General features: G+C 40.6%; 1 protein-coding gene across 1 annotated transcript in view; it reads right to left on the minus strand.

The window, feature by feature from the left end:
- Positions 1–23112, minus strand: part of DMBX1 (diencephalon/mesencephalon homeobox 1) — a 36184-nt gene that overhangs the window by 12743 nt on the left and 329 nt on the right. The window lies entirely within an intron of this gene.

Here is a 23112-nt window from a genome sequence, read left to right on the forward strand (position 1 = left end):
ACTGGACAGAGGGGCTTTTTTTTTTTTTTTTTTTCTCTTTCCTCTGTGTTTTCTTTTGCCCTATAGATCATAGCTGTCAAAATCTTATTCCCAATATTATACTTTGTATGGCTTGTAGACAGATTTTATTCTTTATGGTCTGGTCACAATCATGTACTTTCTGTATCTGGAAGGAGCAGGGGCAGGGGAGAAATGAAGGAAAACAAATGGCTCCCTTCCCCCATAAAATGTTAACAAGGCATTGATGGCTGGAAAAAAAATGTCACACTATATATACTGAAAGTGAACTCACTTCCATGAAATTAATCAAAGCATCTTCATTTATATGAGAGGGAAAGAGGGTCAGATAAGGAGAATCAAATTAGAGAAATGTCTGCTTTTGCAGTGGTACAAGGATCTTTTTTTAAAAAATAAAAAGTTAATCAAGAACCAATTAAATCCAACCATGCATAGCAATCGCAGAAAATTTGAACATCCCTCAAAAATAATTTTATTTTTAGTTAATTTATTTTGCATATTTTTGTCTCAAGACAAAGTATATGGTTAGATCCATGAACATGCAGATCTGAATCTAGGTTTCCTTAGATTTAGTCCAACACAATTTTCTTTACACTTCACAGAATTTTCATCAATGTTTCCAAAACAAAGGATATAATCCTAGAAAAAATGCTCTTAATTCCAGTGTGATGAAGTTGTCAATATATCAAGTTAGGGATATCAGAAAACAGTCAATATTCAAAATATACATTGTTCATCTATTCCTTCTTTCATTTAAAAACTTGAAGAGATCATAATGCTTCCTGTGTAAATTTTGAATATGACAACTTTTCTACAATAGTGCAATAGAATGCTCAGTTTGGATGATTTTTGCTCTTTATTGTGAAAGAATTGGACTCCGATCAACAACATTCAGTGAGATCAAAAATGCACATGAACGTTTGACCAGTCTTCTGCACATAAGTGTATAATAGTCAGACACAACCGCATAGTTCAGAATTACTCTTTGAAAAATGTCTATTTCATTTAATGATTTAAAAAATGTATCCAGTTTCTTTAACCATTAGGTGGCTAGCCAGCAACATCTAACAATTAAAGCCCCAAACAAAAGAAAAACAGAATCGAAAGCAACGTGTAATAGATCATGAGCGCCAAACTTGTGTTGTCACAGCATTGTCATGTGACATATGATAACCTTTTCCCCCTTCGCTAAACCGGGCATGGGTGTGGCCAGTGTGTGACGCATCCAGCCCATGGGCTGCAAGTTTGACAGCCCTGTAATAGACTATGTCCTGTGAGAGAAATAAAATGTCTACTTGTTGAGAGACACACCATAAGGAAGTACTCCTTCAGCAGGAAGTTGCACAATCACAATGTCACACCCACCCACCCATAAAATCACCTGCTGCACTTCACCTGAGTGATTGAGTAAGCAGGTATAGATGTCTGAACTGGGGATTAAAACCAGCTGATGCAGTGATTTGTGAAAGTTACCCATTTATTAATATCTGAGAATGGTAATATCGTATGTACATTCAGGTGGCTTTCCTATCAAAAATTTGTGTACAAGGCTAGCTGAGATGCCTTTTTCCTTCCCTGTTGTTTCACAGGGCTTGAAGCATCATAGCGAAAGCTGATGAATCTGAACAATATTATTCTTCTCTGAAGGGGCTCTCCCTTTTAAACAGGGTGGCAAACTATTTTTTGGACTAGTTGAAATATTCTGAACACATCTTAAAAGGCAGCCTTCTCTAGGCAAGTTTGGACTTTCAAGACTGAGAAAAGTAGACCAATAGATTTCTATTCAACAAGCCTGTCTTCAGAGCTCTAGGCAGACAGGACTCACGTAAGACTTTGTTGTTGGATGTCATTAGTTTATCTAACATTGTTCGAGAAGCAGAAGAGAATCTCAGTACCTGAAGGTAGAGAACACACCCACTTAATTATGTAAAGTAAAGAACAGTAGCAATTTTATATTAAGAAACCTTACACCTTTACCTATGACAGAATACCTTTAAGCTTGGTCACCTATATTTACTTCTGGTTTTCCTGCTGATTCGAACAAAGCACGGGGAATGAATGAAATCCTTATTTTTATTCTTATACTTTTAACTCGGCTGTCTTCCAGATGGATCAGGGCAATGTGATGAGATTCTCAAACATTCACAGTAATTCTGTGAAGCAGGTTGGGTTCAGAAGGGTGAGAAGTCTAAGGTTACCCAAAAGAAGGCAAGGTTTGCATTTTGCTTTGAATATGGACTGCCCTAATCGTTAAGTCCATGTTCTAACTACTAATTGGTTAAATAATATAAATGTGCAGATGGAAAGGCATCAAGGGGGTTGAATATAATTCTGAAAGAGTCCTCAACACACAATAAATGAGATAAAAGCAAAACAGGCTGAAATCATGCAAGATATTAAGGCATTAAACTGGCAGAACACATTTATTCAAAGACAGGAAAAAGAAGGAACTGAGAAATTATGGCCATAAGATTATTTTAAAAATAGATTGATAGACTATAAAAGAAAGATAGGCAACTTGTTGCAGCAGGTGGAGTGCACTTGATAGAATTGGGGGATATTCTGTTCTCATGAGTGAACAGGAGAAATAGGAGTCAAACCTGAGTAAAAAAATTGGCGTGAGATGAAAAAATGTTTCTGAACTGAATAGATAAATGGACAAAGTTACCATTTTTTTCCTGGGAGACTTGGAGGAGACTCTTACACACTATCATAAAGAGAAGATCTACCTTTTAAAAAAGAAGAAGTTAGTTCATCCATTTATTGCATCTTTAAACAAAGCTTGCCTGAACAACCCTTCGGTGAGAAGACACTTTCGAGTAATGGGTTGATTGTCTATAAGATAGGTAACATGACCAGATGATGAATATTTTAATGAGGAGATTGAATCCTTCTCCTCAGGATTAGGGGTATCAAACTCATGGCCCACGGACCAGATGTGTCATTTGCTGGCCATCCTCAGCCCTGTTTTAGGGAAGGGGGGAAAAGTTGTAATACGTCATGTGATGACAACCTGTCATTGCAAGTTTGACACCCCTGCCTCAGGGTCATTTAAATCTAAGAAACATATGATTTAACACATGGGTACATAATTTAAAAACAAACAAACAGGAATGCATTAGACAGGACCATTCCAAATGAGGCTAATAAAAGTACAATTTTCAAGATGAGAAGAATAATCAGTTTAACTGTTTTGTTGACACCATTCTCCATTCATTGGGTTTAACTATCAATGACATGGCGTTTAATTTTTACTGTGGCTCCACATTCTTTTTGACATCTGCCTTAGGAGTGCTAGTCAAAAGTGAAGCATGGTCTTCAGTCTAAAAATGTTCATAGATCCATGTTTTTTAAAAGGACTGTCTGAAAGCATTCCTCAGATAGTTCAGGTTTAAAACATGAGCATATAAACCTGAAAAAGCACAGTCCTTGTTCCTGAAAAACACAGGCCAGGATCAGAGACTTCAAATTGCATGTAGCTCATCATCAAATCTCTCCCTCGTATCTCCCTTCTTCATTTTAAACCTTTGAAGTCCCCCCCCCCCGGTTAATAGCTCCATTGGTAAAATGAAATGAGAATTGTTTGTTGATTAGAACCCATATAAGAATGTAATAAAGAACTATTTTCTTAGAGCCATTCATTTATGGGGAGATGGAGACAAACTGAATCATGCTCAGGCACATTTAACTTTCCATTTACCTCCTTGCCACATTCCAACTTGAATAAATTAAATATTTAAAAGACAGTGTGCAGCAAATTTCTTATAAATGGTCAAGGCCATTTGTCAAGCTGCTACGGTGTTTTGCAAGCTGTCGAATTGTGCTTACATTGGTTAAAATAATCTTTATATTTCATTAAGCAACCAAATAAGCTGATCTTCCCCACTGGCTGTATAGATGGCTTTAATTTTAAAAATCTGCAAATGCATCTTTTATGTCGTTTGGTGGCTGGAGGGCATTGGTAATGCTGCAGCCAATTGGAGAATAAGCAGGGGCATTTGATTAGGTGGTGTATGATATAAATTAACATTGTGCAGTGAAAAAGAGCATATCTTAAGTTGTCCTTGGCACATTGGAAGATTGATCCTTCACCTCTCCATTAATAATGACTGCTATTCTTGTGTCCGTTTTCCTACAGATGAGAATAAGAGGAAAACATCACTAATAAATCCAGATGATGTTCATTGTCATTGATGTTTGATGATGATCAATGATATGATGATGATGATGATGATAGCATTGATGACATTACCCAATCAGGTAATGAAACTCTGCAAGCAAACAACCAAGCTCATAGAACACCAAGGGCTCCAGAGTCCAAATCCAGATAAGATGAGAATGAATATTGTGATGTTAAATGAATAGACAGACTGGATAAGAGCTGTGCAACTGTGAAAGAGACCCTTAAATGTTGAACAACTTGTCTCCATATCACTCAGCAAACAGAGGAGGCACAAGTGCATGGGAGCATCCATGAGAGAATTGTAATTCCCCAGGGGCATAGTGGGAAGGAGCATGGGTATTGTTGTGGTTAGCCAGCAGCAGTGAGGAGGAGGTTCCCAAGGAGCCTGTGCTAAGTGCGAGTAAGCACAGGATGATTCATAGAAGAGAACAGCTGGAGTAGCAAAGGTGACTCAGGAGTAAGAATGCTAAGTAATGGCCCCTCCCTCCAGGGAATATAAGCCTGGTTTCAAATGGTTTGCTCTGTAGAAGGCAAAAACGTTCGAAGAACTCAGCATTGTGTGTAGAGACTTTGGCTTATCTGAAGAATTCTGTCAAGGTTTTTCTAGTTGGACTAATTGGCTGCAAGCCATCTTTTATCTACAAAGAAGTTTATGTGTAGATTAAAGCTGTGAAGGTTTGAGTTACTGAGTTTGTCTGTGTTTGCTCTCTGGGAACCTGGTTGGGTCAGAACAGGTATCTAAGGTGTGGAAGGAAGAGTGTCCCTTATGCCAACTGGGAATTCACCATCAAGGTTATTGCTTGTGTGAGCAATCTGTAGGGTTGGGCATCTCTTTCTCAAATTCTGCTTTTGATCAGATAAGAAGCTGCTTGACCAAGTAAGAGGCAAAGACTTGAAAACGGAAGGTATGCTTTGTGGAGGCATGATGCGTAGAATTTATTTCAGCATCATTATTTTGAAGGCTCGGGCATACTAATTCATTGATTAGGTGTTTCTTTATCTCTCATGCTGTAATGATGATGTTGTTGTAATTGTTTCCAGTACTTTACTGGTGACACTTTCTCCTTATTTTTTCTACTGGTTTTCCTTCAATCTGAGCAACGTAGAATATTTACCAAAATCAATCCATCCTCTGATCTTATCTGTCGGCTGCTAATGCCAGATTATCTTCCTACCTATACAATTAATTCTAATCAGCATGTTTTGGTTTGTGATTCACTGAAAAAGCATCATCCCTACTAGATTCATCACCAGAAGTGTTTACAAAAAGCATAAGGCACAGGTGTAAATCTTGTGGTGTCACATTGCCGTCGCATGATGTTTCACAACATTTTTCCCCATTTGTGGAGTTGAAATGGGCGTGGTCTGTGCATGACTCACCTGGTCCACAGGCCACCAGTTTGACACCCTGGCATAAGGGATACAATTCTCCTGTGTTCAAAGTCCAGTTATTATCCGCAGGCTACTTAGTTAAAATAGATATGACAGAAAAATCACATCCCTTCCTTCTGTTCTTCTTTCCTTCCTCTCTCCCACCCTCCTTCCTTCCCTATCAGATATTTTGGCCTTATTATAAATTAATCTTACCTACCTTGATGAAAATCCCTCCCTCCCTCCCTTCTTCCCTATCTGATATTTCAGTCTTGTTGACTGAATCTTACCTGCCTTTATGAAAATCCCTGCCATCATTTAAGCATGGAACCACATTCCATTTCTGGCCACCTTATCACATTTTCTGCTGCCAGTGCATCTATAGACCAATTATACCTCCCCATAACTACTTTGACTTTAATATTCCAATAGTAATTAAATGATCTGAGCCACAAAAAAGGTGCAATTTTATATGTTCTGAATAATTACCAATTCTGTAATTTGCTGAGCTTCAATAATCCCTGATATTTTCATTCTCCAATAGGGAAGGACATTTTTTTTTCAGCACAAAGACTTAATGTCACCCTTGGATTAATTTCAGAAGTCCTCGCTGAGCAAACTATACCCAAACTATGACAAGAAAAATCTCTTTCACCTGTTACAACCTGCTGCATGCATGTGGAGAAAAATACTGCAAATATACTGGGGTTTGGGATAGGCCAGAAACAACAAAAATTGAGGTCTACACCATCTTGGCTGTAATCTACAGCAAGGGTCTCCAACCTTGGTCACAGCAAAGCTGGCTGAGGAATTCTGGGAGTTGAAGTCCACAAGTCTTAAAGTGGCCAAGGTTGGACACCCCTGATCTCCACTGGAACCCCCAAAGCCTTAAGATAATGCTGTGGTCTTCAACAGAAATGTTTCTTCACCCTTGCTTTCTATACAAGATAAACATTGCTCTCACACTATTATCCTTTTTGTTAGTAAGTGAAAAACATAGTCCACTTAGAGACATCAGTTACCATACACATACAGTGACAGTTCCTTACATATCTGGAAGGGCTCTAAATAAATGATTTCTGCAAGATGTTTTAAATTTTTCAGGTCTAAAGTCTCCACAATTCCCGTAATATAATGATTTCTGAGCCCTAATGTAAGTTCTCTTTTCTTCAGAGGATATTTGATATCTCTGGAAACATTCCCTATTATAACATTCATAGGGATATAAATAAGATTTACAGGTATACCTCAGATTCATCCATATATATATATGTACAATAAATCAGGGTTCAACAGATTTCCCTTTAAGATATTAAACAAAGTTACTGAGGTAAAGAAGGCATTACTGTAGGTTGGTTAAACGATTTTAAATTTCAGTATATTTTAGATAATTATTACATTTATATACCAACACAGTCATTAAATGATCGGGACTACACAAAAAATACAGCATTAAATATCCACTGTACAAAACAGTAAAGTGTCTATGGTATAACAAGATACTCATCAAAAATAACAAGATTCACTCTAAACCAGGGTCTCAACCTTGGCCACTTTAAGCCTGGAGGACTTCAACTCCCAGAATTCCCAGCCAGCTTTGCTGGCTGGGGAATTCTGGGAGTTGAAGTCCTCCAGGCTTAAAGTGGCCAAGGTTGGAGACCCCTGCTCTAAACCAAGAGTATCACATTAAAATTCACAGGAAGACATCTCAGTTATGAAGCTAATATATCCCTCCAGAAGAACTCCCTCTTAACCAACTTCCAGAATGCTTTTAATGTTCAGTCTAATCTAGGAAAAGGCAGTTCAGGGAGGTTCAAGAAAAAACGGTTCTGAAGGTACTTTGGCACCGTAGAATTCAAGATTGTTTGATCTTTGGCTTTTAGCAGTTTTTTTTTCCCAGTATAATACTGCAATGGATAAATAGATCCTGACACATTTATGCCAATTATTTTAATCTATTACCTTAAAAGAGCCCTGGTAGCACAGTGGTTAGAATGCAGTATTGCAGGCTAACTCTGCCCACAGCCAGGAGTTTGATCCTGATCGGCTCAAGGTTGACTCAACCTTCCAATCCTTCAGAAGTCCGTAAAATAAGGATCCAGATTGTTGGGGGCATAGGCTGATGTTTTAACCACCCAGAGGATGTTGTGAAGCACTATGCAGCAGTATATAAGTCTAAGTACTGTATCGACTGTTTCCTACTACGATTTGATTGCTTATTGTACCCCATGACTATCATTAAGTGTCATACCTTATGCATCTGAACTCTTGATGAATGTATCTTTTCTTTTATGTATACTCAAGTATTTACACCAAGACAAATTCCTTGTGTGTCCAATCACACTTGGCCAATAAAGTATTCTATTCTACTATTGCTATTGCTAATTCATGTTGAGCTCTTCAGAAGGCTTCAATGATATAATTGCATTTCCTTTCAAGAAAAGGTTTTCTTTTATTTTGTCTTACAGTCTAATTTGCATTACTCTATATACTGACCATTTCTGAGGAACCCAGAATGGATTACTCCTATTCTTCTGCCAAAGTGTCCATTTTTCAGGTCTGATATATTGAACGTTACATTTGAAACATTCTTGCCTTGGCCACTGTGACTGTTTGCAAAAGCCCATAAGAGCTCCTGTTTAGAATCACCCTCTCTGATTTCTTTGGCACCTCTATTTTATGGGGAAATCCTATGAATATCTATTCAGTGGTAAATCCTGCTCAACTCAGTCATATCTGCTTATTGATGAAGAACAATAACCTTGTATTAGAATTCCAAATGTTTCCACTTTGAAGTAAATTCCACTGAGTATCTTTCTACTTTATTCCTTTCCATTTACCCAGATAAAAGTGGATGTAATTGCAGCCTTAGGTCAAGATGCTTTCTGGTCAAAGATCAAGTGTGCATAGTCCCTGTATACAAAGGAGTAGAGGGTGGAGTTGCATAACAACAAAGGAGGTGTGAACCTTTCCTTGTCTTTTTTAAGAGGTGCAGAATAACATCCAAGTTAACACTGCTCTACTGCTTTGTAGATGGGCTAGATTACAGCCCCTGTCATTCGTAGCCAATCCTGCCTGACAATGTGTGGCAAAGAGAAAGGTTTCATCAATGTGTAACATGACCGATGGGGAAAGAAGAGAATTAGAGAAAGTGATCCATAGCAAAAGAATCAGGGTAGAGCAGAGACGGAAGTAGGCAGGATGAGAATGTCCCCCTTGACCTCTGATTGCTGTACAGGGAGCCATTCTCCAAAATCTGAGAGAGAAACAAGATAAACCAGTGAGTGCAGCCAGGGAGAAAAACGTAATAATTCCTATATTTAAGTAGAATTAACATAAAGTTAACCCAGTGCAGCCGTGTTGGCGTTCTTGCTCTTCATGTGTTTAATAATCTCCCCTTTCATTACCTCTAAATGCAATAACAACTCAGTCTACATTTTTTTTTTCTGGTTTGGCAAAGGAAAGATTTTCATGAAAAGAAGTAGCAGCAAAGGTAATTGCAGCTAAACACATTTAGTAGGAGAGATGTCATTAGTAGGCTGGATGGGGGCAATATTATGTTGCATTTGGGATTCTAATTTCATACATTTCTAACGCCCCACCCCAAAGCCTTAAAACTAGAAAAGTTTTAAAGTGTGTGTGTGTGTGTGTGTGTGTGTGTGTGTGTGTGTGTGTGTGTTCTCAGAAAGATGGAAGGAAGAAATGGTCACTTTAGTTATGAGGTTGTAACCCTCTAATCAGTTATTTTGATACAACGGGTCTGACTTCCAAACAAATGTGCAAGGATGTACAGGTATGGCCACAACTGAGCCCAAAATTACTGTCACAAAGTGAGACATTTGTTAAGTAACTTTTGCCCCATTTTTCAACCTTTCTTGCCACCTTTGCTAAGTGAATCACTGCAGATGTTAAGTTAGTAACAGAATTGTTAAGTGAATCTGGCTGCCCCATTGACTTTACTTATCAGAAGGCTGCAGAAGGTGATCACATGACCTCAGGACACTGCAACCATTTTAAATACCATAAGGAGTCAGTTTGCCAGATATCTCAATTTTGATCACATGACCATGGAAATGCTGCAATGGTCATAAGTCATTTTTTTCAGTGCCGTTGTAACTTTGAAAGGTCACTAAATGAACTGTCGTAACTCGAGGACTACCTGTACATAGTAAGATAAAGGTTCCCCTCGCACATATCTGCTAGTCATTTCCAGCTCTAAGGGGCAGTGCTCATCTCCATTACAAAGCCAAAGAGCTAGTGCTGTCCGAAGACGTCTCTGTGGTCATGTAGCCAGCATGACTAAATGCCAAAGGCACACAGAATGCTGTTACCTTCCCACCAAAGGGGTCCCTATTTTTCTACTTGCATTTTTTTACATGTTTTCGAACTGCTAAGCTGGCAGAAGCTGGGACAAGTAACAGGAGCTCACTCCGTTACGCAGGGCTAGGGATTCGAACTGCCAAACTGCGACCTTTGCGGATCGACAAGCTCAGCATCTTAGCCACTGAGCCACCTCATTCCTTTCCCCTGTACATATATGTACCTATATGCACTCATACTTATAGATTTGGATATATATCTTGGGGAATGTGGGAGGGAGTTGCATTTTTGCCTGGTACAACCTGTAACGCATTCTCAAGTTTTGGAGGCGTCTTTTCTTTTCTTTTTACCGAATCACACACTTCAAAAAAAAATTAGCTATCATTCAAAGAACATTTAAACCAATTCACACGACTTCCTATCACAAATTGATGTCCTGTTCCTTTCAATAGGTTTTAAGAAGTCTAGATCATGGCAGTAAGCTATATACATAAACGCATACACATTTTCTTCTTCTTGTCTCTCTCTGGCATAAAAATTATGGTACGGGGAGACCCTCCAAATGCACCCACAGAATATCAAAATGATGAAACAATCAATATTTAGATCTTAACTGAGATTGATGTCTTCACTATCTTAAATCATGGGCTATAATTTGGAATTATGGGTAATCAGCTCTTCCAATTTACTAAGGCTTTGGCTTGGTCTGTGTGCAAATTTCTATAAAAGCCCCAGTAGAATGAAATGCCACAGGATGTTGAAAGGCATGCAACTTTATTACGGACCATAAAGGCAAGAGTCTAAACTACTACTTTTTCTATATTTCCTCTTTCAGACCTGGGTATCTGAAATGAATGCCTGTTCTAGCTGTCCTCTAATCAATATCTTCCATGTTTTTGCAGAGTGTTCAGCTACAACTTTCATCACACCCAGATAGCATTGTCACTGGAATTCTGTGAACTTTATTTACACCCTTAAATGGCACCTGATTATAGAAGGCAACCTCATATTCTCATCATTTAGAAGTGTACCATGGTCATTTTTGGAGATTTCTTCTCGTGTAAAGTAAAACAGTATCAGTAATCTAGGGATTGAGCCTTTTGGTTTGGGCTTGTTCTGCTCCTTTTAGGCACTTTGCAAAGACTTTTATATTCCTAACTAGGAAAAAAAGCCTGAGTAAATATTAGATAGAACAAACATGTAATTAAACCCATATAAACTCCATTTAATGGGTTAATTTAAATCTTGACAGAGCATTAGTTGCTGGACAGATGGTTCAGTTCTTCAGTACTTATATTCTTCTCCAAATAATTCCCCATATTGCTATTAGTCTAACTACTAATTGTGATCTCATTGTTGCATAAATTTGCAACAATGATATGGAATTCCAAAGAATCAAAATGAACAAGATATATTTCACTAGAAATCCAAGCAAGATTTTAGATTAAACATTTCACATGGTGCTAATGTGGAGGTAGTTCCTATGTCCATTCCGGGAGCTATTGTGCACATTTCTGTAGATATAATAACTTCGGCACATACGGTGCCTCTTTAGTCATGAGTCCTAAGTGTGGATATGGATTTTTACATATGCTCATTGACAGTGAGCCTGACCTTGCTTTCTGTAAGCAATGAGGTTTCCTGGATTTAAGCTATTTTTTTCCAGAAATCCAAGTGAACAATGCACCACAACACATGTTCTATACTAATTTTCCTCCAAACATTCATACAAACCAGTAGGAATTATAGGTAGGTGACAATGTGAGGAAGGTTTGCAATCCATGTGTTGCAATACTACTGATGGCCAACACAAACTGAACATTTTCTGTAACATACCTAGAAACCTCCACAATGTTTGGGATCTTCTTTGAAGAACACAGGAAATTATTTTTGTTAGCAGTTACGAAGAGCAAAACTGTTGCACAAGCGTGAAATCTCTCATGATATAAAAGGAGAATGGGCAACAGACAATCTATACTGAATCTCTAGATAGAATTTTTTCGTGTGCTTTGTTAATTCAGCTGCTTTTGTGCAAATTTGAATTTGGTTATTCAAGCTTGACTTATAGGACAAGGATATTAAAAAGTCGTGGGAGCAAATTAAAAAGCACATGGGGCATTGTGATTGTTTCATTTTTTATTCTTATGTTGGTTTCCATCTGGCCTCTCAATTATAACAATGTTATGCTTGTTTCTCCTGTTGAATTCTTTGTTTCAAATAAATATAAGGAATGCCCAATTAGCAGTGAATGTTTGCTCCTTTTGTTATCATATAATCTGTCACTTCACAAAATGTGCTCTGTAAAAGTACCATGAAAGAGGTTTCAGGAAATAAATCACTGTCTTTTATGCATTATTATATGCCTATAATAATCAAGCGTAAACAGATAGGAGAAAATGTGTAGAACAGTAACATAAAAGCAAAAATTAAGCAAGATTTAGACACCTTTCTAATAGTGATGACCTCAAGGACTAGGGTTCAACTTTTTTCTAGTTAGAAATCTGTCATCAAATTTAAGGAGTCTATTGGAAATATGCCTAACTCTGGTCAAAATTCCAAGTATTTAAGATCTGATTGTCCAGAAATCAAATAAAGGAATTCACACCTAACAAACATGGAAGTAATTCTTAGCATCCAAGGATTTTGAAAACTGGAAAAAAGTGGCTGCAGCAGGATGAATCTGTTATGAGTATTACCTAGAATCAAATGGCATGTTTTCCTTTCTATTTAGGCACAATAGTCATGTCAGTAATGCAGACATTTCAGATGAAAAGGATAATCTACTTTGCCAGTAGAGGCTTGTTTACTTGGGCAATAATTTTGCACTCCTCAGGTTTAAAGTGACTGTTTTCCTTCATTTTTTCACTTAAGTTTTATTTGCCCTCAACCACCTCCTTTTTATTTATGTGAATCAGATTGTTCCTGTCTTCACATATGTGATTAAACACTCAGCTGTACATTACCATAAGCCTGCTATCTTAGAACCTGTTAGGGAGATGCTCTATATGGATGGAATTAGTATTATTACTTTGCATTTAAAAATAAATAAAAGGCTCTGCTTTTTATATATTGGTTTCAAATATGGATTAGGTCCAATTTCTTGGATTAAAATGAATATGGTACCACAATCTTAATCCTAGTTTCTTGCAAGTAAATTCCATTAATATCAGGGAGCGGATTAAGGTATGGAGTCTGAGTAGTAAACAGGATATTGTTCTTTTTCCAAAGAGAAGCAGAGTAATGTCCTAATAACATATTTTCTTCTGCCATATATTGAATGGGCAAAAATCACCCTCATTTAGAGCATTTTTAGCAGTTGATGGGGCAGAAACTTGTTTCTATATTAAAATGGAACACTCACTCTATATGTAGCAATGTTTTTACTTTTTCGGGACTTCAAGTCAGTTTATTTTTTTATTCCCGGTGACTGCCTGGACTTGTCCCTGCAAGATTTTTTTCTGGAACTGGTTTGTCATTGCCTCTTTCAAGGACTGAGAGAAAGTGACCAGCCCAAGGTCACACAGCTGGATTAATCCTAAGGCAGGACTAGAACTCACATTCTCCCAGTTTCTGGCTTGATACCTTAATCACTTTATCAAACAAGCTCTCTCTATATACAGAAAGAAAAACATACTGACATGATCAATTACAATTAGGCTGTTATTGCTACATGCTTTTAAAGGTTGGGATGGTAACTCCAATGGCTTCAACTAAAGTGCAGAAGTTTCAGGAAATAAAGTTGAAGACCAGGTTATTAAAGGACAATATTTTAACATGTTTGTCTCGTGACATTTGCACTTTCAAGTATTTACTGCAAGTGAAAATAAAGATATTTCCTTTTAGTCAAATCCACCTGACATTTACATAGTTTTCTTTTTCATTTTACTTCCAGTCTTGGCTAGCAAGGATATTTGCAGAGTGTGGACAAAAAAAATCAAAATAGTAGCAATGCCAGTGCGATCGAACATGGTCTGTTTTTTGTATGGAGCCTATGTGCATGAAAACCAGAGACAGTTTCTATTATACTGTCATGGCTGTCATTTTAACTTTTTTTAAACCATATTCTGTGAATATCCTTATAAAAGGACACAGCACTGGTTTTTCCTGGTGTTTCAAATACCAACTAGGTCCAGTGCCGCTTACCTTTCTGAGGTCACTCAAGATTGGCAAGCCCGTGTTAATTCCACCACAGCATACCGACAAGTGAATGTTTCAGTTATTTATTTTCCATATTTCATCTTATTAACACTTGAAGCATGAAAACCAGAAGCCTAAAAGTATGGATTGGAGAGATCTCTGATTCCAAAATCTCAAGGTTTTTTTTTTAATCAATGAAATCCAAGGTAGATTTGTTATAGGAAAGCATATCTCATTAATAACGTTTTGGTTGCTTATATACATTTTTAAAAAAGAAAAGCCACTGGTTTGCAAATCCTGCTCTGAGCAGCAGCACGGAGAACTATTAAATAAGTGATGAATGGCTAAAGCGTTGCCTGTTGTGTTTGGGTATCTTAGTGCAGCTTTTTGACTTCTTAACTTCAGGCCATTCATCTCGAACTTTGTTCCAGCAGCCAGCAGCATCCACGCAGATGGATTGGCTTGTTTGGGTTTGATCAATTTGATCCTGACCCTCATACAAAAAAGAAAAAGAAAAAAAAGGCTGCTGGTAATAGCCAGAAGTCTTCATTTGGGCTTGGACACTACAGAATGTTTTTCTCTAGCTTTTGTTATGATGTGTCTGGTGTTTAGGAGAGATTGATGACTCTAGGGACAAAACCCATTACAGTTATCCACAGGCTACAGAGACCAATGCTGTGTTAAAAATAAAAATATTCCTGGCTTCTCCTGCCAATGTCCACTTCCCCTGACCTAAAAGGAGCCTTCCGGGTAGTCTTTATTATTGTCCCTTAAGGGCACAGCTAATAGGCCTTATGCTGTGACAGGTACCATAGACGCAAACGGGACAGAGAGGTCTCTGTCCTCTGATAGTTGGAGCATGGAATCTCAGGCACCCATTAGCTATAGCTACTGGTAAGGCACATTTGTGGTGAGATGGACAGCGTGATGTGCTTTAATAACAGTTCCTGTTAAGTGAAATTCACAATCTTACAGTGAGATATTCTGGTGAGATATCTGCACTACTATAAAGGAAAAACAGGACAATAAGGAATTGGGAAGGATATAAATATTTGTTAGGTTGATTTCCTGCAGGGTGCTTCACACCTGGGAGTTTCTCTTCATATTATCCCCATGAATGATACTTTTGCCTTTTTTTTTTTGCAGAGTTGGGCTGAGAGAGAGAAGGTCTCCATGTCAGAGGGTAGATTTGAACTCGGATCCCCCCAAGTCTAACACTTTAATTCATTGACTTTACAAAAGCAAATGTGCATGATTTGTGACTTTAAGTACACTTTTGTATTTGTATCACACACAACCAGAATGGGCACTTTCAGAAGATACATAGTATTTTCCTGGGACTATTACAAGAAGTTGCTGGTTAGGAAGCCCTTTAGTAGTAGCTATCTTCAAGTATCTGAAAGAATGTTGTGTAGAAAATGGGGCAGAATTATTCAGAGTTGTTCCAGAAGCCAGACAAGAAATCCTGAATTTACAAGAAAGCAGATTTTGGTTGGACATCATAAGAGGAAAAAAATATCTTCAAATGGTACATAAACTGTTCAACAATAGAACAGATTGTCTCACAAGGTGGTGGACTCTGCTCTATTGCAAGTCAAATGCCATCTGATAGTGTTGCAATACTAGACATAGGGTTGAGATTGATGATCTCCGTAGTCCCTCCCAACCCATATATTTTACAATTCTATGAAATAGCAAGGTTGGGATACCTCAACCCTTCAGTTAAGATCATATTTCAACAATATTTTATTGCACCATGCAGATATGAAGTACCTGTTTTCATTTGTCCTTACTCTTCCATGTACTGAAGGAAATTGTCTTATCTTTCCCCTTTCAGAAAACAAAACAAAACAAAAGATTCTAAATTTCAAAGTCGGGAACAAGTCTATGGAATCCAAACATGCATGAGCCAAAAAAGACTAGGTAGGTAAACTCTGATCTGAAAATACTTTAGTAAGTTTCAGTAACCTCCAGATATCTACTTCAAAGTAAGGTCCGTGTATTGTTTGGAGAGATTAAACTTTTAATCTGGGGGATTGAGTGGCTGAGTTTTAATATTGCTCATACATGGCCTTATCCAAGTATTTAAAATAGTTTCAGTTTTGCTCTGTCAGTCACTAGAATTTTTTTTTTTAAATGAAAGCCTGATGAGGAAGTTCAAATATAAATGGGACACAAGTATGTTTAGAGTTGCATTGCTTTATATATCATGCGGGGAAAAACAACCCATGTTAAGTGGAAAATATGTTACACTGGATACCATATGGTTCCTTCCAGTTCTAGCATTATATAGAAAGGACACTATTCACTTCGCCTCTTTTATTCTTGCCTGTTAAGTTTCTTTTCAAAGCAACTGGAAACACTTTCCTTCCTTTTTCATATGATTCCCGCCCCCCACCTTCATTTGCTGTGAGCAAAGGGAAGGGAAGGGAGGGAAGGATTGCCTTTGGGGAAACGAAGGAGTTGCTTCCAGACAAAACTGTTATCCATTAACATCCAATTATCACTTGGTCCAAGCCATTAATTATAAATCAGCCTCCTAATTGGGATAATTAGCTCTCTGCTGTTTAATGTAGCGTGACTGATGCGTTTGGAGAGAATGTGATCACTCCATTTGTTTAGTTTTAAGAAAAACAATATCAAACTCATATGCTTTAATTTCAGACTTAGTTCACACACACACACACACACACACACCACCTGCCATTGGCAATGAAATACGCTTTCTGGGCCAATGCATTGTTCTGGAGCCAAACTGTTGATGGACATCAGTTTGGTTGAGAAGAAATAAAAAAGTTATCTCAAGAGAACTGTCTCTCCCTTGGCTCAAAGCTAAGGTTTTTCCACATCGCTGGATCCCTAAATATGCCTAGTTCTCTGTATTTGTTGCTTCTTCGTGGTGTTGTGGGTTTCGTTTCATTTACTCTTTATCTTCACTTGGATCTTCCTTACTTACTGCTTTCTTCCCTCTCCCCCTTCCTCCTCCTTTCCTTTCAAGTTTTTGGTTCTTCATCGCTTTCCCCCTTTCTAACTTCTTAGTAGCCTATTTTGGCGTTAAAGAGCTCGCCCATCCGTCAGTCTTCCCCGACTATGGGCGGCTGGGAGGGGTGTGTGTGTGTTGCTGAATAAGAGTTCTGAACAAGTCCACAGCTTGCATTGTTTGACTGGGTGGGTTACAGGCATCATTTTAACCTTCCTTCCTTCGCTGCACCTTCGGACACCAGCGACCGATAGCGTCCGAAGTGCATTCATTGTTCCAAAAAGAGACCTGCCAAACATCCTTTGAGCAAAAGATGCCGCGGCGTGAGCGGTCCGCGCTCTGTACCTGATAACTTGGAGACGGTTTGCAAGAGATTCTCTGGATGAAAGCAAAAAGGAATTGAATCCGGCGGGAAATTCCTCTGCGAACGGAACCAGCGGGGGCCCAAGGCCTCCGCTTTTCTCTCTATCCGCCCCACTCGGTTGAAATCGGGACAGACAAACGCACCGCACCTATGGAGCTCCCCTCAAATCCCATTTTTGTTCCGAGCACCTTCCCCGGGCCCGTAGCAATAGCACGTAGACTTATACGCCACTTCACTGTGCTTTGCAGCCTTCTCTAAGAGGTTTTTAAGTCCACGTGCGACGATTTAGAAACACCTTCTGCGAAACACGCAGGTACAGGTGGGTTGAGCTTATTGTACTTAAAATAGGAGAACGGCAAGCGGAGAATTCACCAAACGGGGTAGTGGAACAATGTCTCCCCGAAAGGCGTTTTTTTAAAGCGACTTTCCTACCGTTGCCAAGATCGCTGCACAGAGGGGTGTCTAAGAAATCGCCAGAGCCGCCGTCCGAGGCTTTCCTTAACTACTGCCTTCTCGAAAGGCAAACGGCGTTGCGCGCGGATCTCTGCCCACTCTCCCTTCCCCTCCTTCGGAATCGCTTGCAACTGCGGGGCTCTACAAGCCGTTTACTTTACCCAGCTGGGGATGGTGAGGGATTCTGTCCCCGCCTCCAACCCTTTGCTTGATGTCTCATTAATGAGGGTGGCTCAGAAAGCCGTAGATAGCTGCGGGACATGATTAGATATTTATTACTGTCATTTACATAGGAAATTTGAAGAATCAACCAAAGGGAACTGAAAGGCGGCAGCAGCGGCGGCGGCGGAGCTTCGCTTTTGCAGCTTGTCCAGCGCAAGGAAAAAGCTCGAAGAGCGCATTTGGGCGTCTTTATCCAACGGAGCGGGACTGCTCCGAAGTAACAGGACAACGCGAAGTTCTAGCTAACTAACTAACCAAATCAATGAGGACTTTTTAAAATAAATAAATGAAACTTTAGAATGAGATGGTCAGGACTGAGACGTATTTTAGGCCCCAAAGAGTTCCCATAGGATTGCAATGACAAAGCCTGTGGTGTATGTGTAGGTTTGCTGAGGGCAGGATGTGCGAGACCATCATTTTTCCCTTGTAAAAAACTATCTCACTCCCAGTTCTCTTCTCAGGTCGAGTCGGGCTGCCATGTTCTGACTAAAAGTCAGCCCCCGCCCGCCTCCCGCAATTCTGCTCGGGCTTGACTCCCGAGAAGGAATAGCAAAAAGCAACATGTAGCCAACCTTCGCTGAATTTGCAAAGCTTCAGCAAGTAGGATTAGGCCTAGATAATATCTGGATGGGAGACCACCAAGAAATCCCAAGTAGTGGGGGAGGGGGGGAAACATCCTGGAAGAAGATGATGAGGAATTATTTCGTTCTGCTGCTAAGAACATGAACCTGTCCATAAACTCTACCTGGAGTGAAGGTAGCCGACAGCTTTTCATGGAACCTTGGCTGTGTGGAGGCTACAGGATGCCCCTGAATGGCGGGGAGATACAAGAAGTCAGAAATCCCTAGGAAGGAAACATGCATAGCGTTGCCCCTTGGGTGAGAAACTTCTATCTGGATCGCCTGCAAGGTTAATATAACATCTGGGCCAACAAACAGGACGCAAGACCTTTAAAGTGGCACCCTTCAGCCCAGGTGGTCCCTGCAGCCCTTAGGCACAGCTATAAGCAGCTTTAAAAACTACCGGGCACTTCAGCGTGGGAAAGCAATTTTGATTATTTTGGGTTGGTACCCTAGTTTTTTGTTTTTTTTTTAATCCTGCGTTAAACTAGGGGCTAAAAATATGCCCCCCAATAACAAATTGTTACGCAACGGCAGCGAGAAACGCAGGAGAGTTAGAGAGTCGGAGAAAAGAGTAAGTTGGCGTGGAACCTGACAAGGATAGGAAGAACTACTCGCGTCGCCGTGGCAAATGGACCGGGTCAAGTTCTTGGCTTGAGTGACAATTTAGGGTAAACGCCGCAAATACTCCTGCAGATAGCTACTTAGACGATCCTATTCCCCCCAACCTATGACTTTGCCTTCTCTTCCGCTCAATCTCTAATAAGAGCCCACTGGAGTTCCGTAAACCTTTTGCTCCGACCACATCGGTTTGAGAAGCGAACATTTCCAAGCTTCGTTCTAGGTGCAGGAACGAGTCGATTTCCTTTCTAAGTTCTTATCCGGACAGAGCGCGTGTGTGAATGGGGTGGGGGGTGGGGGTTGAGGACATCACCTCGGTCCCGTCAAACAGTGGCCGGGATTCCAGCGATTGACACCCCGAGATTTGGGCTTCGCTGATCCAGAGTCCCTTTCTCCTGGAGCCGGATCACAAACAGTGCCGGAGGAAACGCAAATCAGACTTCGGGAAGTAAGTTGTCGGTCGATTGGCTCAGCGCATTCCTAAGGAGAGGAGCCCAATGCTTCTGGGGCCTTCTGGCTTTGGCCAGCCCTGGCCTTTTCTGGAGCAGTTCGCTCCTCCTCAGACCCGGCACCAAAGCCCGATTCCAACGCAGACATCAATTTGGGAGACAGATTGGTTGCGGAGCAAGTTTCGTCGAAATCCGAGGGACTCGCCTCGTCTAAAGTCAGGGGAAATTCAGGCCGAGGCTTCGCGTCGAACCCCAAGGGTTTCGCGCCAGGCCTACGCGATGGGAAGGGAGGGAGGAAAGCGCCAGTGGGCCGAAAATGACATTCTTCATGGGGATCCAACGCCGAACAGTTGGAGGTATTTGTACTGGCACGAACCAAAAAGGTGTGCAGGCTTTCCAATTCTCCAAGGCAGGATCTTCCCAAACGCAGGGCAGAAGAGAATTTGGGGGCTAGGTCTTTCTGGCCGGCGCTCTGCGGGTCCAAGGCACTTCCAAGAGTTAGTTTGCACATTTTATCCAGATTTTTGCCTTTCCTTCAGCATTGTAGATGGAAACCCTTTCTTAGCAGGAGAGGGTCTTGGGGCCACTTTGCTATAAGTGGGGGGGGGGGAGATTCCCACCATGCTTTGAAAACATGAGGCAGGAGATAAGTTTTGTAATGCCACCCAGAAGAATTCTGAATACATTTTGGTGTGTTTTTTTTTGGTTTTTTTTGCTAAAAACAGGCCATTCTAGATGTCATTTGACTGATAAAGATATTGATCAGTTATTTATTTGTTTTTCTTCTTTTCACCCAATATAAACTGATAAGGTTTCACCTCTAGGATTGCCTAGCAAAAAACAAACAAACAAAAAACCCCAAATGTATCAATCTTAGTTAGCTGGCCCTTATCTCATGTTCTACCATTTCACTTTCCTCAATTTAGCTTCAAAAAAACCCCCCAACTTTAAATCAATCGGAGCTAGGTTTATTAATTCCATGGAAATGGCTGAGAAATGTTGAGCAATTAATGTTTTGACATATGAAATTAGTTGACCAACTTTTACTGCACATCAACTTCCAAGAGTTATTTTGCACATTTTATAAAGATTTTTGCCCTTCCTTCAGCAAGCACTACTTTAAATCTTCGGAAACAGGGGAAAAAGACGGACTAAGAATTGTTATGCCCTTATTGAAAATAAACAGAGCCTGCTCCCCTCCCACCTCTTCCTTTTCTTCAATAACTCATTTTTGTTTGCTTCTGCTTCTAACTTATCAGAAAGATAAATTATTTTTAAAAGGCCTGTGCAACCGTAGCAATTGTGCAACATTAACACTTTTTATTTGGAAAATCTGTTCCAGTGTTCCTCAAAGTTTGAGATTGTAGACTAATTCAAACATTGTGTTGGACGTGACTTACTCCGTGGCAGGTATTGTGTGTGTGTGTGTGTGTGTGTGTGTTAGAGAGAGCGAGCTTCTTACTTGGCAGTTAGATCCACCTTCAACAACCGGATTAACGTTCAAGTAATTGGAGACGCAGAGTTTTTGTTTTGTAAAGACAAGGGGATCTCACGACATCATAGACAGTATTAATGAATGCAAAATAGGAAAGAAAACCTGTTTGCTTCCTGTTCCCAAACTCCCCTGTCCATACTCGCAAATATTCGTTTGCCTCGATTTAACAGAACAATGAGATTTAAATACCCCACAGCTATTCCAGGACTTGGGTATTTAAACCATAGAATTGTCTTTTTTTTTTTTTTTTTAAGGTACCCGGGGAATAGGGAAGAATATCCTTTGGCCAAACAATTCTTGGTGGCTTGGAATGAATTGCGGTGCGCCCTCCACGCGCGCACTCGCGCGCACATACGCGCTCCTCTTTCTCCCACCCTGGTTCATCCATTATCCAAGGGCCCCAGGGGAGGCGGTGGGCCGAGATGCATGTGCAGTCTCTTGACTCGAAAAATATGCCGGCGGATCTCCGTGCGGGTTCGCAGCATAATGGAAGCGCAACCTAGGATTGTATTGGTCAGCCTCCAATTTATCAACCCCGGGTCACAGCGATGCCATGTCCCATCGCTTTCCTGAATTTGACGGGGTGGGGGCTAAAGAGGAGCTGCCGGAGGGGAGAGAGAGGGTGAAGCTCCTAGGAAAGAACCAATAAAAACACGCTCCCCGAAAAACTCGCGCTTAAGTACAAGGCGACAAAGGCCCACGTTACCAAACTCTCCCTGCGTGGGCCTGCAATCCCTGGCCACCCAAATACTTCAGAGCGAGACCCATTCAACCCTTGCACAGGCTGAACACTCTCCCCACCAACTGTATTGCCAAGATTTACACCCGTGCTAGAAACGGGTTCGGAGAGGTCCCCCGAGGCCATCTAGTCCAACCTCGCTTTAAGATAGAGTTTTCCACGCAGTGGCCTTTTCAATCCTCTTTAACATTCCCATCCAGATCAGAAACAAAATCCTCCCCGCACTTCCCCCCACGGTTGCATACTGCTGCTACGGAAATATTCGTCTTTCAGCTTTCTTTCTCTTGACTTAATCTCTTCGCCTCCGGCTCCGCTTCCCTCCGCCTCCAAGCCTGTCTCTCGTGGCCTCCCTCGGCTGTTTAGCTTATTAAAACGTCGTTAGGGTAAATAGGGATGAAATGGGTCAAGCCTACAAATGGAAGCGCTGAACTCTTAACTGCGCCCTTTGGCAAATGGACGGGACGCCTGGCAAGGAAGGAAAAAGTTTTTAAAAAGAAAAAAAAAAAAAAAGAGGGGAAGCGCCCCACAAGTCAATAATAAAACAAGGGGAAGGGAAGGGAAGTCTGAACTCTTTTTCATTTTAACCCCTACGGAGTGCGTGGAAATGAGTTCAAAGGGGAGCCAAGACATTTTGACAATTTTGAAGGCTCGAAGCTGAGTATTAAAACCAACCGCGTTCCCCGCCTCCTCGCTAAGGGGGGGGAGGGGGGGAGGAAATAACTTTTAACCAAACGAATCTGTGCTTTTCCTCTAACCATCTGCAAAACATTACATTTGAAAAGCGAGGCAAGAGATTTCTCTTTCTTTTACCTAAAAGAAAAAGGGGGAATGGACAAGGAAAAAAAGGGGGGGTGGGGGGAGGAATAGTTATAGAACAGAACTAATCTGTTCCAAATGAAGTCAAGCCGGAGCCCAGAGGAGTCGCGGGCTCGTTCAAATGGCAAGGAACTGCCTCCGCGTAAGGGGCTGGCAGCGACTTCCACGAGGGAGCCCGGACTAGGGACCGTCCCGCGGGGTTCGTGGGAAAGGAGGAAAAGTTTGTCCCTGGATCCTGTCAGGATTCGGTCCCCGACAGAGAAGCATCCTCGCCACTTCCTCCTCCTCCTCTTCTTCCTCCTCCTCCTCACCCTCGCCACGCGG

The sequence above is a fragment of the Notechis scutatus genome, chromosome 3 (genome assembly GCF_049901735.1).
Source record: "Notechis scutatus isolate UNSWTSFEM ecotype Mainland chromosome 3, rNotScu1.2, whole genome shotgun sequence".
Lineage (NCBI taxonomy): Eukaryota > Metazoa > Chordata > Lepidosauria > Squamata > Elapidae > Notechis > Notechis scutatus.